Source organism: Cricetulus griseus, unplaced genomic scaffold (assembly GCF_003668045.3).
Source record: "Cricetulus griseus strain 17A/GY unplaced genomic scaffold, alternate assembly CriGri-PICRH-1.0 unplaced_scaffold_4, whole genome shotgun sequence".
Lineage (NCBI taxonomy): Eukaryota > Metazoa > Chordata > Mammalia > Rodentia > Cricetidae > Cricetulus > Cricetulus griseus.
In genome coordinates, this window is record NW_023277141.1 from 95,553 (window position 1) to 109,098 (window position 13,546).

A 13,546-nucleotide genomic window follows, 5' to 3' on the forward strand; every position below is an offset into this window, starting at 1 on the left:
AGCGAGAGGTCGCAGAGATTTTTTCTGGAGCTGACAAAATGCTGCAAGACCCCATGAGGACAGTGTGTTTCACAAGGATGAGGTCCACCACCACATTTGCTGGATCACCTGTGTTTTCAGATATAGAGTTTGGGAGTTTTTTCCCTCCACTGTTTGAACCCCTGTGTCGTCACAACGGTTCTGGCATTTTTTGTTCCAAAATTGTCTATGAGTTAAGACTGACTCTGTCTTCTGAGATGTTGGTTACCGAGCCTCCTTCAACCACCCCCAATTGGAAGTGCATCTTATGATTAAGGCAATCCAGCTTCTACTGTTACCATGGAAAAACAGTTTAATGCCATTTTGTGGAGCAATATCAATTACCCTAAGAAGTACATAAACGAACTAAGAGAACGAAAGGAAATACATTACTGTGAAAAAGGTGAGTTTTCCATGGTTCGCTTCTTCGGGAAAGATTAAATTCCAATTCTTAGAATAGATTGAAAGACCATGTGACTGCATCTACTTGGGTCCAAGAGATTATGTCAACAGCAGGAGTGAGTTCATAAGGCAGAGACAGCTTTTTCCATGAGTATGTTGGAAGCCAGCATCTGGATGTATAATGTAATTATTCAAGCCTACATTAAGCCTTGGACTGTCTGTGTGTCTGTCTGTCATTTCATTCTCTAACTCTCTCTCTAGCACTCACTGTCTCTGTCTCTGTCTCTGTGTTTCTTTGTCTCTCGCTATCTGTGTCTCCCTGTATATGTCTGTACATCCTGTGTGGGAGCCTATAATTCTAACTGCTTTGCAATGTGTTTGCCTGCTACTCCAAGCCAAAGTCTCTGTCTCTCTCACTGTCTAGTCCTCTCTTATTGCGTCAGCAACCTTGGCAAATACAAGAAGCTTTACTTGTTCTTGATTGGTCTCCACCTAAACTGAACCTTTATGTGTCTGTTTGTATGTGTTCCTCTCTCTCTGTCTCTCTGTCTCTGTCTCTCTGTCTCTCTGTCTCTCTCTCTCTCTCTGTGTATGTGTGTGTGTGTGTGTGTGTGTGTGTGTGTGTGTGTCTGTGTGTGTGTGTCTGTCTGTCTCTCTATCTGTGGGTCTGTCTCTCTGCCTGAGTAATGATGAGCATGCTAAACTTCTCTACAATGGCACAATTAAGGTCCAGGGTGCTGAATGGGACCCATGCAAACAGGCCAAAGATGCACCCCTGAAAAATAGAATTCAGCATTTCTTTGATACCATATTCCTTTCTTCATCACTGGGATCTATCTTTCAAGAATCACCCCATCTTCTGTCCCATAACTGCTCTGATACCAGGACTTCAGAAACACTTTTCTTTCTAAACTTAACTTCATCTCCTACACTGCTGACATGTGTTGAGTTCTAGGAGACCCAATTGAGGGCTACCTGGCCTGTTGAAGAAAGGAACAAACAAGGATTTGGTGATACCGCATCATTCTCAGGTCCCCAATGATTGTCAATGTCCTACCTCAGCAGGATTCAATCTTGAGAACTCGATATCCATATTCCCTAAATTGTCATTTCTAAAATCCCTACCTTCAGTATTCAGGGTAAGTAGAAATGAAAGGTGCAGGCATCAGGTTGGCTTGTCCATGGCACCTGGCTTGATGCACTCACTCAGGCAGTCCCTGTCAATCCAGGCTTCCATGTTTACTAAATCTGAATGCAGCTTTAAAGTACCCCATTAAAGACATATTCTGACCCTCTTTGGCCCTCTTAATTCTCTCTCTCTCTCTCTCTCTCTCTCTCTCTCTCTTTCTCTCCCAGTCTCTCAGCCTCTCTCTGGCCTTCTGTCTTTGCCTCTACATCCTGGATGAATAGCATCAGCTCTGGACTTGTTCAGGACTGTTCTCTATCAAATCTGATCCTTTTGTCTGTCGGTTTGCATGTGTCTCCCTTGCTGTGTGTGTTTCTGTCTCTGTCAGAGGATTGAAGACTATGCTAACCCACTCTAAAATGGCAAAATTAAGGTGTTTTTTATTGTCCTGGAGATACCCTTCTTTTTCAAACATGTGAATGCTTTCAGTCAAGTTGCTTGTATTAAAAAGGCAGCTTTATGTGTCTCCAATTTAATTTTTGGCAAAATTTAATTTTTCATATAAGTACAAGTGAGATGAATGGGACCCATGCAAAAAGGTCCAATGATTCACTCCAGATAAATAGTATTCAGCCTCTCAGTTTTCCCACATTCCTCTGTTACTCATCTGGCACTTCGCTGGGAAAACCCTCCCTCATCTGACCATGCAACCCTTTGTCACCAAGACATAAGAAATATTTTGTATTCTAAACTTAACCACATCTCCTACACTGCTGACATCCCAAGTCCGTGCCACACATTCTGGAAATTCTTGGAGCAACAAGGGACTCCAGGATGTTGTAGTACCCCACTATTCTCAGGGTCCCCAAAGTTGGTCAAAAAGAAACAGTCTGTTCTTCAAAAAGAAACAGTCTTGAGAACTTGATATCGATATTCCCAATGTTGCCAAGTTTAAGACCCCAAATTTCCATGATAAATGAAGGTGGTAATGAAGGTCTTGGCATCTGTCCTGCCCATGAAACCCGGAAGGGTGCACTCACTCAGCCAGTACTCTGTTCAATCCAGGGTTTGATTGGTACTAAGTCTGAGGCAGGGCTATAAGACCCTTTAAAAGACAGATCCCTACCCACAACTAATGTATTATTCTTTCTTTCACGTTCCAAGTCGTCTCTGCTTTCTTCTCTCTTGTATCTTCCTCTGAACCTCTTCATCTCTTCTCCTGTCTGCCCCACTCACCCACTCCAAACATGTCAGAAAATCTAAAGTTCCGGGACATTCTAAGATTCCTGTTCCATTGCTCTGTCTCCATATCAAGCTTTCCCCTTCCATGTAAACAAATATCCAACTCTGGAGCTTGAAAGCCATGGAGGCTCTCTCTGTCTGTGAACTCTCTTCATACCCAGGCGCCGTTGATCAGGACATCGCAGATTATTTTCTGGATCTGACTAAATGCTGAAACAACCCAAGAATACAGTGTGTTTCCCAAGGAAGAGTTCCACCACCACATTCGCTGAATCACCTGTGGGTGTCAGACTTATGACATTGGGAGTGTCTTCCCTCCCCTTTTTGGACCCCTGTGTCGTCTCAAAGGTTACTGCATTTTTTGTTCCACAATTGTTGATGAGTTAAGATGCTGACTGCATCTTCTGAGATGTTGGGTACCGAACCTCCTTCAGCCACCCCCATTGGAAGTGCATCTTATGTTTGAGGGAATCTAGCTGTTACTGTTAACGTGGAAAAACTGTTCAATCCCATTTTGTGGAGCAATATCAAATACCCTAAGAAGTACATAAATGGACTAAGAGAATGAAAGGAATCACATTTCTGTGAAAAAAAGTAAGTTTTCCATGGTTGGCTTCTTCAGGAAGTTTTAAATTCCATTTTGTAGATTATATTGAAAGATCATGTGACTGCATCTACTTGGGTGCAAGAGATGATGTCAGAAGCAGGACTGAGTTCATTAGGCAGAGACAGCTTCTTCCATGAATATGTTGGTAGCCAGCCTCTAGATGTATAATGCACTTATTCAAGTCTACATTAAGCCTTTGACTTTCTGTGTGTCTGTCTGTCATTTCATTCTCTAACTCTCTAGCACTCAATGACTGTCTCTGTCTCTGTTTCTGTCTCTGTGTATCTCTGTCTTTCTAAGTCTCTATACTCTGGTTGGGAGTCTATACTTGTAACTGCTTTGCAATGTGATTGCCTGCTACCCTACACCAAAGACTCTGTCTCTGTCACTTTATAGACCTCTGTTTTAGCCTCAGAACCCTGGGTGAATACCTGAAGATGTACTTGTTCTGGACTGGTCTCCATCTAACCTGAGCTATTATGTGTCTGTTTGTATGTGTTCCTCTCTCTCTCTCTCTCTCTCTCTCTCTCTCTCTCTCTCTCTCTCTGTGTGTGTGTGTGTGTGTGTGTGTGTGTTTGTGTGTGTGTGTGTTTTCTGGCTCTCTGAGTACTGAAGAGCATGATAAACTTCACTACAATGGCAAAATTAAGGTCCAGGGTGCTGAATGTGACGCATGAAAACAGGTCCAAAGATGCACTCCAGAAAAAATAGACTTCAGCCTTTCTATGATCCCAGATTCCCTTCATCATCAACTCGGATCTCTCTTTCTCAAATCACCACATCATCTGTCCTCCTCCGAGTCCATGGCTTCAGAAACACTTTTGTTTCTAAACTTAACTTCATCTCCTACACTGCTGACGTCTGTTGAGTTCTAGGAGACCTGAATGAGTGCTCCCTAGCCTGTACAAAAAAGGAACAAACATATATTCCAGGATTTGATGCACTCACTCAGGCAGTCCTCTGTCAATCCAGGCTTCCATGGTTGCTAAGTCTGCAAGCAGCTTAATGGACCTTGTTAAAAGACAGATCCTGACCTACTTAGTTTCTCTTGTTGTCTCTCTCTATTTCAACCTCTCTCTGGCCTTCTGTCTTTGCCTCTGCAACCTGGATGAATAGTAGTAGTTCTGTACTTTCTCAGGACTGTTCTTTTCCAAATATGATCCATTCTTCTGTCTGTTTGCAAGTGTTTCCCTTGTTTTATGTGTTTCTGTCACTGTCAGAGTATTGAAGAGCATGCAAAACCACTCTAAATTTGCAAAATTAGGTGCTTTTATTGTTCTGTAGATACCTTTCTTTTTAAAAATGTGAATGCATTCAGTCAAGTTTCTTGCATTAAAAAAGGCAGCTGATGTGTCTCCAATTTATGTTTTTTGCAAACCCATAGTCTTCATGTAATTTCCAGTGAGTTTTGTTGCATTTAAAATGGAATATATGTGAGCCTGAGTGTCAATTTTGTATCCTATATTCACTGATATCTGTGTGTGCCTTTCTGCCAAGGCATATGTCACTGTACAACATTGTGGAATTCTTTGAACCCATATCATGGGTGCAAAAAACCACTTGAAGCTGAAATACAGTATTATTATTGAGTATTTTGTTCTCCGCAAAGCAATACCCATTGTACCTCCTTAGAAATCAGAATGCATTGAGTTGAGCTTTCTGTCATTAAAGCCTATGCTGTTTTAAAATCTATGGATCTCAGTGAAGAGTGCAGCTTCCAGGCCAGGTTTGAACAACTCCAAAAGTGTTTCACAAGAGAAAGTAGAAAACACCGCCTACTTGTTCCTTTGCAGTAAAGCAAATTATAACATGCCAGAATTCTACATGAGCTAATGTACAAGGGAGGAACTGCTCAGTGTCCCATTTGTACATTCTCAGTAGAGAACTGAGATTCCATCTACACAGAATCATATTGAGTGTCCCTTGACGTTTCTGGCCACTCTAAAACCTCTCCTTCCTGGGATCTCAAATGACCTCAGGTATTGTGGGCTATACTCTTGAATTAGAGGTCATACACTTCCATTGGGAAAAGTAAGTTCTTAATAATTTTTACACTTTCATGTGATTATAATATTCCCCCATGAGTTTGTGTGGACAAAAATCCTCGATTTTCTCCCTGAATGTAATTTCCATTAGCATAAAGTTTTAAGAATATGACATCCTCATTAAAAGCTAAAAATGTGTTTTCATTTGCATTTCTCTGATGGCAAAGAATGTAGAGCAATTTTTTATGTGTCTTTCAGACATTTTAGATTCCTCTATTGAGAATTATCTATTTAGATCTGTAACCCAACTTATTTTATTTCAATTAAAACAAGATTGTTTTACATGACAATACCAGTTTCCTCTCCATCCCCTCCTCCCGCATCCTCCCTTAATAAAACCATACCTATCACATATCATTGCTGCTCCTCCTTGATGGTGAGGCCTTCCAAAAGGTGTCATAAGGGTCTGTCGTATCATTTGGGATAGGGCCTAGGCCCACCCCCGTATGTTTTGGCTCACGGAGTAATCCTTTATGTGGAATGGGCTCCCAAAATCCACACCTGTGCTTGGTTTAAATACTGAACTACTACCGGTGGTCTGGTAGATTTCCGATGTTTCCTTACTGAAACCCATGTTCCTGGGTTGTAGATCAGTCCCATGTTGGTATCCCATCTATCAGACTGGGGACCAAGAGCTCACTGATGTTCAGAGAACCTGTTTCTGTGACTTTCAACTGTCTTATCTGGACCCCTTTGCTCCTCACTCGTACAACTCTGCAACTGGATTCCATATCAGTTCACTGATTAGTTGTGTGTGTCTGCTTCTACTTCCACCAGTTGTTGGATGAGGGCTATCAGGTGGCACATAAGTCAGCAATCAATCTCATTATCAGGGGAGGGCATTTAAGGCAGCCTCTCCTCTGTTGCTTAGATTGTTAGCTGGTGTCATTTTTGTAGATCTACAGACATCTCCTTAGTTCCTGATTTCTCTGTAAACCCTCTATTATGGTATCTCCATTCTTGCTATCTTCTATTCTTTCCCTGACTCAAACTTTCTGCTCCCTCATGTAGTCTGCACCCCTCCTCTTCTCCTCTTCTCATTCTCCAAGGACCCTCCCCACATTCATGTGAACCAATGTGCTCAGGTGATCTTGACCCTTTCCCCTTTTCCAGGGGACCATGTATGTCTCACTAAAGGTACTCCTTGTTTACTAGCTTCTCTTGCAGAGTGGATTGTAGGCTGGTAATCATTTAGTCTGTGTCTAAAATCCAAATACGTATGAGTACATTCCATGTTTGTCTTTTTGTGATTGGATTACCTCACTCAGAACGGTTTCTTCTAGTTCCATCCATTTTCCTGCAAATTTTAAGATTCCATTGTTTTTTTTTTTCTTTTCTGCTGAGTAGTACTCCATTGTGTAAATGTACCAGATTTTCTCTATCCATTCTTTAGTTGAGGGGCATCTAGGCGGCTTCCCGTTTCTGGCTGTTAAAAAAAAAAAGTGTGCTGCCAAGAACAACGTTGAACAGATGTCCTTATTGTATGAATGTGCTTCTTTTGGGTATACACACAAGAGTGGGATTGCTGGACCTTGTGGTAGACTGATTCCTAATTTCTTGAGGAATTGCTGTACAGATTTCCAAAGTGGTTGCGAGTTGGCACTCTCACCATCAGTGGAGGAGTGTTCCCCTATTTCCACACTCTCTCCAGCATAAACTCTCATAGGTGTTTTTGATTTCAGCCATTCTGACAGGAGTAAGTTGGTATCCCAGAGTTGTTTTGTTTTGCATTTCCCTGATGACTAAGGATGTTGAACACTTTCTTATGTGTCTTTCAGCCATTTTATATTCCTCTATTGAGAATTGTCTATTTAGTTCTGCATCTCACTTTTTAATTGGATTGTTTGGTGTTTTGGAGACTAGCTTCTTGAGTTCTTTGTATATTTTAGAGATCAGCCCTCTGTCAGTTGTGGGGTTGGTGAATATCTTTTCCCAGTCTGTGGATTACCGTTTTGTCTTGCTGACTGTGTCCTTTGCCTTACAGAAGCTTCTTAGTTTCAGGATGTCCCATTTATCAATTGTTGGTCTCAGTGTCTATGCTACTGGTGTAATGTTCTGGAAGCGGTCTGCTGTACCAATTAATTTAAGGTTATCTCCCATTTGTCTTCTAATAGGTTCATTGTGGCTGGATTTATGTTGATGTCTTTGATCCATTGTGACTTAAGTTTTGTGCTTAACAATAGACTTGGATCTATGTGCAGTCTTTACAATCCTGCATTCAGTTATGCCTACACCGTTTGTTAAAGATGTTCTTTTTATTCTATCGTAAGAATGTAAATTGTCAAAAATCATTTGTTTTTGGTATGTGGGATAATATCAGTGTTTTCAACTCTTCTCCATTAATCTACCTGTCTTTTTTGTGCCAGTACCAAGCTGTTTTCTAGATTATAGATCTGTAATAGAGCTTGAAGTCAGGGATGGTGATGCCTCCAGGGGAATTGTTTTGGGATTTTGATGTGATTTGCAATGAATATGTAGATTGCTTTTGACAAGATTGCCATTTTTACTATGTAGATCCTACCTATCCAATACAATGAGAGATATTTCCATTTTCTGATATCTTCTTTAATTTCTTTCTTTAGTGACTAAGATTTCTTGCGGTACAGGTCTTCCAGAGTTTTGGTTTGCAATACCCCCAGGTATTTTATGTTGTTTGTAGCAGTTGTAAAATGTGATTTTTCTCTCATTTCTTTCTCCACCAATATGTCATCAGTATTTAGTAGGGCTACAGCTTTTTTGAGTTAATCTTATATCCTGCCAGTTTACTAAATGTGTTTATCAGCTGTAGGAATTCCCTGGTGGAGTTTTTCATGTCACTAGGGAAAATACTCAGCTTCTACAGGAGGTTCCATAGATTTTTGAGGTTTCCTCACAGAAATCCATGTTCCTGGAGTCTGGATCATTTCCATGCTGGTGTTTCAGCTATGAAACTGGGGAGCAAGAGTTCCCAGATGTTCAATTCAGCTGTTTCTGTGGGTTTCACCAGCCTGGTCTGGACATCTGTGCTCTTCACTGGTCATTTCTGTATCTGGGTTCCAGTTCAGATCGTTGATTAGTTATGTGTATTTGCTTCTACTTCTACCAGCTGGTGGATGAAGGCATATAAGTCAGTCATCAATCTCATTATCAGGGAAGGGCAATTAAGGTAGCCTCTCCTCCGTTGCTGAGATAGTTGATGTCATCTTTGTAGATCTCCAGACATTTCCCTAGTGACTGATTTCTCTGTAAACCCAAAATTTCTCCATCTATTATGATATCTCCATTCTTGTTATCGTGTATTCTTCCCCTACTCATATTTTCTGCTCCCTCATTTCCTCAACATCCCTCTTCCCCTTCCCTTTTCATTATCCTAGCTCCCTGCCCCCTCTTCCCGTGTGCCCAATTTGCTCAGCAGATTTTGAACCTCTCCCCTTCTCAAGGGGACCGTGTATGTCCCTCTTAGTGACCTCAATATTCATTAGCTTCTTTGGCAGTGTGGATTGTGGACTGGTAATCCTTACTCTATGTCTAAAATCCGCATATGAGTGAGTACATACCATGTTTGTCTTTTTGCGAATGGGTTATCTCGCTCAGAATGGTTTCTTCTAGATCCATCCATTTTAATGCAAGTTTCAAGATTCCATTGTTTTTTTCAGGTGAATAGCACTCCATTGTGTAAATGTAACACATCTTATAGGCAAGTTAAGACCATTAATGTTGAGGGATATTAATGACCATTGGTTGTTTCTTCTTGTTTGTTTTGTATTTGGTGGTGGTGGTGAAATTATGTGTGGGATTCTTTCCCTTTTTTTTTCCTTTTGGCTGTTGGTAAACTAGGATTATCTATTGCCTATATTTTTCTGGTTGTAGTTAAGTTCCTAGGGTTGCAGTTTTCCTTATGGAACATTCTGTATGGCTGGATTGGTGGATATGTGTTGTTTGAATCTCATTATCTCATGGAATATCTTGTTTTCTCTATCTATATTGACTGAAAGCTTTGCTGGGTATAGTAGGATGGGCTGGCATCTGTGGTCTCTTACTGTAGGTAGAATATTTATCCAGGATGTTCTGTCTTTCAGATATTCCATGGATATATCTGGTGTAATTCTGATAGGATTGCCTTTATATGTTACTTGTCCTTTTTCCTTTACTGCTCTTAATATTTTCTCTTTATTCTGTATGTTTTGTGTTTTGATTACTATGTGTTGAGGAGACATGTTTTTTGATTCAGTCTATTTGAAGTCCTTTAGGCTTCTTGTACTTTCATTTGCATGTCTTTGTTTAGGTTGGGGAAGTTTTTTTCTATCATTTTGTTGAATATGTTTTCTTTGCCGTTGAGTTAGATTTCTTCACCTTCTTCTACACCTAGTATTCTTAGTTTTGGTCTTTTCAGGGTATCACATATTTCTTGGATATTTTGTGTTGGGATTAGTTGAACTTGAGATTTTCTTTCTGTACTCCAATTTTTAATTGGATTTTTTGGTGCTTTGGAACCCAGCTTCATGTGTTCATTGTAAATTATGTAGACCATTCCTCTGTCAGTTATGGGGTTGGTGAATATCTTTTCCCATTCCGTGGGCTGCCGTTTTTCTATTGCTGAGTGTGTTTTTGCCTTACAGAAGATTCTGGTTTTATAGGGGAATATAGAGAAAGCAAATTAAGAGATACAATCAGAGAGGGAGTCAGTATGAGTTTAAAGATGAATGAGGCACAAGAAAATGCCTGGAGAGCTACAAGGATAACACTAACTAATCATATAAGCACCAGTAGAGATACTACCTTAAATGCCCTCTCCTGATAATGAGATTGATTACTAACTTATATGCCATCCTATAGTCTTCATTCTGCATCTGATGGAAATATAAGCAGATCCCCACAACTAAACAGTGAACTGAACTAAAATCCGGTTACAGAGAAGGAGGTGTCATGAGCAAATTGGTCAAGATCAGCCTTGTAAAAGCAAAAAAAATCCCAGCTGATTTGAACAGGGGGAATGATCACTGGGAAACCAGCATGGAACTGAATCAGACCCCATGAATGTGGGTGTCAGTGAGGAGGCCTGAGAAATCTATAGGGCTCGTTGTAGTAGATCAGTATTTATCCCTAGCATCGCAATGGAGTTTTGGAGCCCATTCCACATAGGGTGATGCTCTCTCAGTCTAGACTGCAGGCAAGGGCCTAGGCATTATCCCAAAGGATATGACAGACACTGAAGCCCCACCCGAGAGGAAGACTTCACTCTTGCTGGGGAGCAGAAATCTTATGGGATAGATAGCATTATAGTGGAGGGCAAGGGAGTAGGGGAGAGAGAGGGGACTGGGATTGACATGTAAAACAATGTTGCTTCTAATTTCAATAAATATATAGGAAAACAAGCAGAAAAGTACAACAACTAATGTACCAAAATGTATGAGTGAAACACCAAGAAACTTAAACCATCCTAATACTAACAAGAAACTTAGGGTTGTCTCCATTTGGGAACTGCAGCATATAGGATGTACCTTAAGTGGTCATCAATCAGCTGGAATGGTACATTGATGGATTTACTTACCTGTGTACTTTACTGAAGCCATTGTAGGTTACTGTGGGGCAGCAGAAGTAAAAATATTTATACCCAAGACAGACTTGTGCCTCCTGTCTAAGTCCAGGAAGATATAATGTGAGGTCATTGGTGATTGTGTTTGGTTTAGTATTTGATGATATAAGAGATTGTGACAGGCAGATCATAAGTGTTTCCTGGCAAGTGTGAGAGAAATCTCACTGCCCATATCATGGGCCCAAGAAACAGAGAGCATCTGAGATGCAGTTTTAACTTTGGGATTTTAATATCTTAAGGCATATACACATGTGCAACTTTTAATATCACCATCCATTGGAGTAGATCCTCCCTCCACATGAGCCTATGACAAAAGGTCTGGGCATTTTGAAGCAACTGGAACAATTAACCAACATGAGGCTACCTACACTAACTAAATATTGTCTGTGAAGGACCTGATCCAAGTCATTTATTAGTAGATGTTTGTCTTAAAATGTAAAAACCTATTGGGTATTCTTTATTAGATCTGTACTCCAAGTTTAATTGGCTTATGTGGTGTTTTTTTCAGGAATGTACAAATGTCTTTGTTTGTTTGTTTTTCGAGACAGGGTTTCTCTGTGTAGCTTTGGAACCTTTCCTGACACTTACTCCGGAGACCAGGCTGGCCTCAAACTCACAGAGATCCACCTGCCTCTGCCTCCCAAGTGCTAGGATTAAAGGTGTTTGCTTGCATTCCATGGTCCTTCTGTTATTTAGGAATTTCGGTCAATACAGCTTCTGCTGAAGTTAGCAAGGAGGCCACCCCAGCAGGATCCAGTAAAGCAGTTCTTACAACCTAGAAAAAAAATGTTTATAAAGTGATTAATGAAAACACACACCATAGAACAAGCCATCCAATGTTTAAGAATTGTTGACTCATTGACCTTTGTTGGATCAATGATTCCCTATTCTACCATGTTAACAAAATCCCTGAGCATAGCCTCATAACCAACTCCCTAGGAACTCTGCAGAATTTTCTCAACTATCAAAGATTCTTCAACACCTTTATTCTCAGCAATTGTCACTGCAGGAATTTTGGGTGCTCTCTTAATAATTTCTATACCTATTTTCTGATCTTCATTTGAAGGCTTTAAGGAATCCAAGGCTGGATGCATCAAAGCAGAGCACAGCTAACTCCTAAAACAATGCCTTTTCAACAGCTGCTCTTGTAGCATTGAGAGCATCTGTAACTCTGTCTTTCTTCTCCTTCACTTCAACATTCCTTGTTCCTCCAACCCTAAACACAGCTACTCCATCTGAAAGTTTAGCAAGTGTTTTGTTTATCTTTTCCTTTTCAAATTCACTAGTTGTGATGTCTAGATGCTCAGTGATTTCTTGAATGCGTTTCTCAATTTGAGTTTAGTCATCGGTTCCTTTCAAAAGCATGGCATCATCTTTGGGGACAATGACCTCTCCAACTTTTCCTAAATCATGACCTTGAACATCATCAAGATTTGGTTTTAGCCCCTGTTCTCCATATTGCACACCACCAGTAGCAATAGCCATATCTTTAAGCTGATTCTTCCTATTGTCCCCAAAACCTGGATCTTTAACTGCTACGACCTGAAGACCAGCTTTTAGCCTGTTCATCACCAGTGTGCTTAGAGCTTCTCCATCAACATCTTCAGCAAATATTTGTTTCCTATGAACATTAGCTTCATGAGCAGGTATAATGGACTGGACACTAGAAATTTTCTTTTCACTCAACAGAACATAGGCATCTTGGAATTCACATTTTTGACCTATTGATGTCTGAGAAATAAATCTTCTTTCAAACTTCATGCCTTCAATAATTTCTAATTCATCATTCAGGGTATTTCTATCCTTCAGTGTGATATACACCTTTCCCTCCAACATTTTTCATTGCATCAGATATGATGTTTCCAATGTCTATGTGTCCATTTGCAGAAATTGTAGCAACCTGAACAATTTCTTCATGGGTTGTCACATATTTAGATTGTTTTATTTAGTTCAGCAATTAAAGCATCAACAGCCAACATCACACTTCTCCAGATTTCTACTGGATTAGCATGTTTGCCGATCTTCTAAAATCCTTCCTTTGGCAACAGAACGTGCCAGAACAATAGCAGTGGTAGTGCCATCCCAGCCTCTTCATTTGAGTTATTGGCAACATCTTGAACAAGTTTAGCTCTGATATTTTTTGTATTTATCCTTTAGATCAATTGCCTTTGTAAAAATGCCCCCATCTTTTGTTACTTTGGGACTTCCTCAACTCTGTTCAGTAATCACTGACATAGTCAGCAAGAAAAGACAGCAGCCCACATAATGGGAAAAGATCTTCACTAAACCCACATCTAGCCAAGGGCTGATTTCTAAAATATACAAAGAACTGAAGAAGCTAATCACTAAAACACCAAATAATCCAATTAAAATTTGGGGTGCTGAACTAAATAGAGAATCCACAATAGGTTTTTACCTCTTATGGAAAACAAAAATCTGCTAATAAAAGATTTGTAGCAGGTCCTACATAGACTGTTTCTGAACAGTTCCAGTTGCTTGGAAATCCCCCAAAATTTTGTCATTGTATCATA

At 40.2% G+C, this 13,546-nt stretch overlaps 1 pseudogene; it reads right to left on the bottom strand.

Annotated features, from left to right (window-relative positions):
* Positions 1-6,844: 6,844 nt before the first annotated feature.
* LOC100752551 lies at positions 6,845-13,250 on the bottom strand (annotated as a pseudogene).
* Positions 13,251-13,546: the final 296 nt, after the last annotated feature.